The sequence below is a fragment of the Myotis lucifugus genome, unplaced genomic scaffold (genome assembly GCF_000147115.1).
Source record: "Myotis lucifugus unplaced genomic scaffold, Myoluc2.0 scaffold_191, whole genome shotgun sequence".
Taxonomy (NCBI): domain Eukaryota; kingdom Metazoa; phylum Chordata; class Mammalia; order Chiroptera; family Vespertilionidae; genus Myotis; species Myotis lucifugus.
Window position 1 is genome coordinate 219,403 of NW_005871239.1, and position 6,225 is coordinate 225,627.

At 46.4% G+C, this 6,225-nt stretch overlaps 1 protein-coding gene across 6 annotated transcripts in view; it reads right to left on the reverse strand.

Moving 5' to 3' along the window:
* Positions 1–5,074, reverse strand: part of MAPK1IP1L (mitogen-activated protein kinase 1 interacting protein 1 like) — a 43,054-nt gene extending 37,980 nt beyond the window's left edge. For 5 of the 6 annotated variants that reach the window (XM_023760760.1, XM_023760759.1, XM_023760763.1 and 2 more), the window contains exon 1: positions 4,931–5,037. The gene's annotated coding sequence lies outside the window, so the exon portion shown is untranslated. Of the gene's footprint in view, positions 1–4,930 lie in introns of all 6 variants that reach the window. The other variant, XM_006096949.3, reaches the window with a different exon arrangement.
* Between the last annotated feature and the right edge of the window lie 1,151 nt (positions 5,075–6,225).

A 6,225-nucleotide genomic window follows, 5' to 3' on the forward strand; every position in this document is an offset into this window, starting at 1 on the left:
TGCTTGGTGATCCCGGTGCAGGGAGGCATATTACCCTTTTACTATATAGGATAGAGGCCTGGTGCACGGGTGGGGGCTGGCTGGTTTGCCCTGAAGGGTGTCCTGGATCAGGGTGGGGGTCCCCACTGGGGTGCCTGGCCAGGCTGGTTGAGGGGCTGAGGGCCGTTTTCCGGTTGGCGGGTGACTGAAGCTCCCAAACACTCCTTTTTTTCTTTTTTTTATTCTGGGCCAGCTTTAGCTCTGAGGCCTCACTGCTGAAAACATTGATACAATGTTGTGGTCAGGCTGGCTGAAGCCCGGCTGACTGAAAGCCAGTTTCTGGGGTTTTGTTTAGCTTCTATATTTGCAACATAGTTGCTTAGAGTTGCAGCTGAGAGGCCGGCAAGTCAGGCGGGGAACATTGGAGTCCGCCGTCACTGGAGCAAGCAAGCCTCCCTGTTCACTTCAGTACATGGCTGCCGGCTGCCATCTTGGCTCGCAGTTAATTTGCATAAGGATATGCTGATTAGCCAATGGGAAGGGTAGCGGTCGTACGCTAATTACCATGTTTCTCTTTTATTAGTGTAGATAACATATATTTTGCTTAATATTGAGCCATCCTTGAATTCTTAAGAGTTTTATTAAGTACTAGAGGCCTGGTGCACGGATTCGTGCACGGTGGAATCCCTTGGCCTGGCCTGCACCGTCTTGCAATCCAGGACCCCTCGGGGGAAGTCAGAGAGCTGGTTTTGGTCTGATCCCCGAAGGCCAGGCCAAGGGACCCCACCAGTGCACAAATCCATGCACAGGGCCAGTTTTGGCCCCATCCCCACAGGCCAGGCTGAGGAACCTCATTGCACCAGGACTCTATTATGTATATAAGATCTTTGGTTAATGTCTTCTTTCCCTCCCTTCTTCCCCCCTTCCCTCTAAGATTCATCAGTCTGTTCCATGTTTCCATGCCTGTGGTTTCCGCTCCTGCATTGAGTGTCTGCCCCCTGGTGGTCATTGTGTGTCATAGCTACCGACCAGTTGGACGGTTGCTTAGGCTTTTATATATATAGATGATTTGGTTCTCATAAGGAATGAAGAAACAGAACATGAGGCCTACTAATTCACAACTGCTATAAACTTGCTTTTTGTTCAGAATATGAAAAAACACACCTTGAATGTATAGCAAATATAATTACCCATTCATTCCTAAGTTACGGTTTGTTTTACACTAAAAGTCACTTGCACAATAGTAAATTCCTAGGACTAACACCCGAAGAAACTTTTATCAGTGAATGACAAGTTTAAAGTCCACATAAGACTAACATGCTTTTCAAACAGGGTAAGCCTTGCTGAAACAGAAAATGTTTCTGTATCAAAGTTCACATTAATTTTGGAGCAGAGAACTAACAAAGCAACCAATTCAATTTCATATGTTCTTGCTGTTCAGATTTTTAGAATTATTCTTTTCCCTTTTAGATTTTGAAAAACATATATACATAAGTTACCCCATAAATAGACTCACAATTCTGTCTTTCAAAATTTTAAATCAAAATCAAATTCTGGAAGACAGAGGAAGCACTAGAATCATATCATTAAAATAATGAAGTCCTGACCAAAGTAATCGGAAATAGGTCATTTTCTGTTCTACATCACTGCACAGGAAAAAGTGACCTGCTCTCCCATACCTAGAATGAACAGTGTTCATATTAATTGAAACATTCCAACTTACATTCTGGGGAATACTTTCATCATAAAAAGGTTAAAAAAAAAATTCAGCAGGACATCAGTGTCTCAACATGAGAAGTGTTGTAGAAAGTTAAAAAATTTCAATTTTTCTGAACTATTCCAAAACATCTGGATTATGCTAATTAAGATGAGGCCAATGCGACCATAAAATGGCAAAAAGAAAAAAAAAGGTTTATTATCAAGAAAGATTTTCATTTTTTCTTTTTGGAATAATCTAAAGCTATTTCCTCCAAAACTTTCACTACCACTTTATGGCAAGATCTATACATCAACTGAAAAATAATCATTTTATTTTACGAGCAGCAAGAATAGTGATTTTAAAATAGAGTACGAAATGTCTTTTAACATACACTAGAAAAGTAAAACATTTCTGTAATTTCTCTGGCGTTTAGGGTAAAAAAGGTAATTCAATCACAGGAAGGTTTAAGGAAGTTGAACTCCACAAACTGTTGTTGACTACCGGACAAGAAATATTTCAAAAGGCCACCAAATTGTGGTGGAGAAAAACAGTATGGGACTACTCAGTTATAAAAACTGGACACCAATACTTGAATTCATTTTAAAGAAGTTGCTTATCCTTTTTTTAAAAATTGATTTTAGAGAGGAAGGAAGGGGAAAGAGGGGGAGGGAGAGAGAGAGAAACATCAATCTGTTACCTCCAGCAGGCAACCAGACCAGATCTAACCTGCAACCTAGGCATGTGCCCTGACCAGAACCGAACCCACCACCCTCTGGTGCATGGCAGGATGCTCCAACTAACCAAGCCACACCCACCAGGACTGGACATCAATCCTTTTAATTCAATCTTTTGACAAAGGCAAGCTTAATCAGAATCCATGTTTTCATCTGCGAAAGTTATTTCCACTGCTTCACAGATAATTATAAGTAACATTTAATAATCAGTAACATGTAAGATGTTTATTAAAATGTTCTTCCTGTCAAGAGAAATCAGGATTTATGGTATGATTTGTTTAGTTGGGGGGGGGGGGATATGATAGTAAAATGTTGTATTGAATATATAAATTTTGACTTAAAATATATGAGTTTTTAGTATTAGCTCTTTTAGCTATCCTACATTTGGGCAACACAAGAAATTGGGAATTTGGAAGTTTTGGAACATTTTAAACTTCTTTAGAACATAATTTTAAAACGTCAATTTCCCAACAACCTGTCAGCCATATTGTCTATATTCAGCTACTTCTTGGAACATATGTGCTAGGCTTTGGGAAAATGAATAGTATTGGATGAAATAAATGCTTCAGAAGTTCACAGTCTGGTGCTTAAACATTACTTGGGGTAAGCACAGGGCACTAAGGGGGTACTTCAAAGAGCTCCTAAAGGAAGGGAGCAGTGCCTCTGCAGTCTGAAAGAACCATGAACAGGGGATGGTGGGACAGGCCTTAGGAAAGGAGAGCAGTTTTGCAAAGACTGAGAGAGGGATGTAAAGAAGGATTCGTGGGTGGTGTTAGCAGGTCCGATGGGTTGGAATACAGAATACAGAAAGGGGGGGAGGATATGAAAGTCTTAGCAGAGGGCCTTTAGACCAAGGTTTGACTGAGTGTTTGACAGTCAGTGTCAGCTTACTTGAATGAATGAACCTCAGATCTTCAACTGTAAAGAACCGGCTAGTAATGCGAGAGTCTAAATGGGACTCATAAATCAAGTGCCTATAATAGTGCTAGAAAAATATTGGGTGGCAACAGATATATTCTTTTGTCTTCCTTTGTATACAGGCATATAGCATATGGTTAAAAGAGTAAATGCTAAAAGCATGACTGACTAGATAAAACACGGCTCTTCATTGGCTGGCTCTGAGCAAGACCAACTCTCCAAATCTCAGAAGGAAAAGGAGACCGGAACAGTATCCACCTTGCAGATTTGCAAACAAATCTCTTGGGCACTGGCTGGCGTATAGCAAACACTCACCCAGTGTTACCTTTTACAATCGCTCTGCTCGATCTACAGTTCTCAACTCAGAAACCTCTGAAATGCAAAGAGATGCCTCTCAAGTTCGGCATAAACTTATTTGGCGGTAAAACCTGACCTGAGGCTATTTCTAGTTCCCATGAATTCACACCTATGGCTGCTGCACAAATATTAATGTTGGGTTAGATGAGGGGCTGCTGCCTCAACACCACTGGGGGTGTTATGTCCATGCACTTTATCGTGTTTCCAAAACCTACAGATAAAGTTAAAATATTTCTCAGCTTCAGAACACACTGGGCCCAGGCTGTCGGCTGAGAGATGGGTCTCTTCCTCCAGGAGAGAGGAGAACACGCCGACATTCGCAGCTCCACTCGGGTTTCCGAGACAAACTCCCTGAGTAGGAGGGTCGCAGACGCCAGCGGCCAGAAAAAATTGGTTTTCCTGCGCAACGACCACGACCGGACAAAGAACTTCTGAAAGATTTTTGAAGACAACTTCGCCTATAATAAGGGTTCCTTTTCAAAACAGGCCTTTAAAGTCACGCGGTGTGCGAGTATTTCTTTAGCGGCAATGCCATACCATTTTTTTTCCCGGTCTGGTGAGTATGGTTTGATGCTTCGACATTAGAATTCTTATTTATGAAAAGCACTACTCTTGGTTCTCAAAAAGGAAAATGGTTCAGCTACTTATAAGCTACCATGCCTAATAAGCGCTCCTAAACCCTAAAAAGCAAAACTAATTATACAACTCTACGGTTTCTAATGGGCATTAAACATCATGTATTTGCTGGCAACTCCTCTAGTGAGGAAGGCCGGGAAGCGGTCGCACGGCGGGTAATCCTAAGCAAGGGTCAGAGATTCCGCCAAGAACCTATGCAGGCCCAGGTCTCCCCTTTATTATTAGGAATTAAATGAATGGGGGGGGGGGGGGCAGGGGCGCGCGGCCGGCGGCCCCGTAGGGCCACATGAACAAAGGGCGCCCGGATAACCGGAGCGAACCGGCCTCGGAGCGGGTCGCGCCGCCCGGCCCGGCGTGGGGGAAGGGCCGCCCGCGCCCGCCCCGCCCCCACAGGCCAGGCCTGACGTCAAGCGCGGAGACACCCGTCGGGCGCGACCTCCCGTCTCCGACGCCTCCCCCGGGGCCCCAAGGAAGACGCCTGGAAAAATACGCTTAGCCCCGGAAGAGCGACTCCGGCACCTCCGTCACCGCGCCCGCCTCCCGCCTCCCGCTCGGGCGCGTTCCGTCGCCCGCTCCCCGACCCCTGTTAGCGCCGAAGCAGCCTCACCCGGCAGATCCGAGCCCGCAGCAAGGTCGAGGCGCAGCGGTGGGCCCGAGGACACCGAGAGCTGAGGAACCAGGCGCAGCCTGACTCACGGCAGCGGCGACCACGACACCAGCGGCGGAAGCACCAGCACCAGCAGCAGCGGCAGCACCAACAGCGCGCGGCTCCTCCTGACGCCGGAACAGGAAGCACCAGCGCCGCGCGCCCCGCCCCTGCGGGCGCTCCTCCCTCCCCTCGGGCGGGCCCGCGCGCGCCCCCCGCAGGCCCTCGGCGGCACTGCGGCCCGGCCGGCCCCTCTGGCGCGTCAGCTCCCCGCGCTCGCTCCCGGGCGGGCGGCTCTTTTTCTCCCGAGAACGGCTGGAAAGCTCCTCAGTTTCCGGAGTTCCGAGCACTCAGAGGAAACGACCGTGGCTAGTGACGTCCGGGCGGCCCGGCGGAAATTGCTAAACGGTTCCAGGAATGGCTCACGGGCAGGTTCTAGATTCCCTACCCTGGGCGGCTTTTACAGCCCAGGAAGCGCGCTTTGCGGCCCAACTGGGGGGCGAGAACCTTCTGGCCAAAACGTGAGAGCTAAAGGGACAATAGCGGAATCTGCTGGCTAGTCATGATGCCATAATTCCATGTGCAAACTATGTACATATATTTTACATGTAAGAGTATGCTGTATTCGTATAACGTTTTGCGTCCTTGTGTAGCTGTTAAGTTGGGTCAATGGATGGACATTTTACTATAAACCTTTATAATTGATTGATTTTAGAGAAACATCAATTTGTTGTTCCACTTATGTATGCATTCATTGCTTGACTTTTGTATGTGCCCTGACCAGGGATCCAACCTATAACCTTGGCATAGCTGGAGGATGCTCCAATCAGTAGAACGACCTGGCCAGGGCTACTATAAACTTCTTAAATGAAGATTTATCTCCAGATATGTGGCACTGCACGCATAATTCTCATACCAATAAATGAACTATAGAGGAACTTCAAATACCTAAGCCTGGGAATGCAGATTTTTGGATAAGGGCAGTGGTCTATGAAGAATGATACCATTTGCCCTAACCGGTTTGGCTCAGTGGATAGAGCGTCGGACTGCGGACTGAAGGGTCCCAGGTTCAATTCCGGTCAAGGGCATGTACCTTGGTTGTGGGCACATCCCCAGTAGGAGGTGTGCAGGAGGCAGCTGATCGATGTTTCTATCCCTGTCCCTTCCTCTCTGTAAAAAAATATATTTAAAAAAAAAAGAATGACACCATTAGTGTGAACGACCTAACCTGCCCTCATAGGAGGAGTGAAACAGCA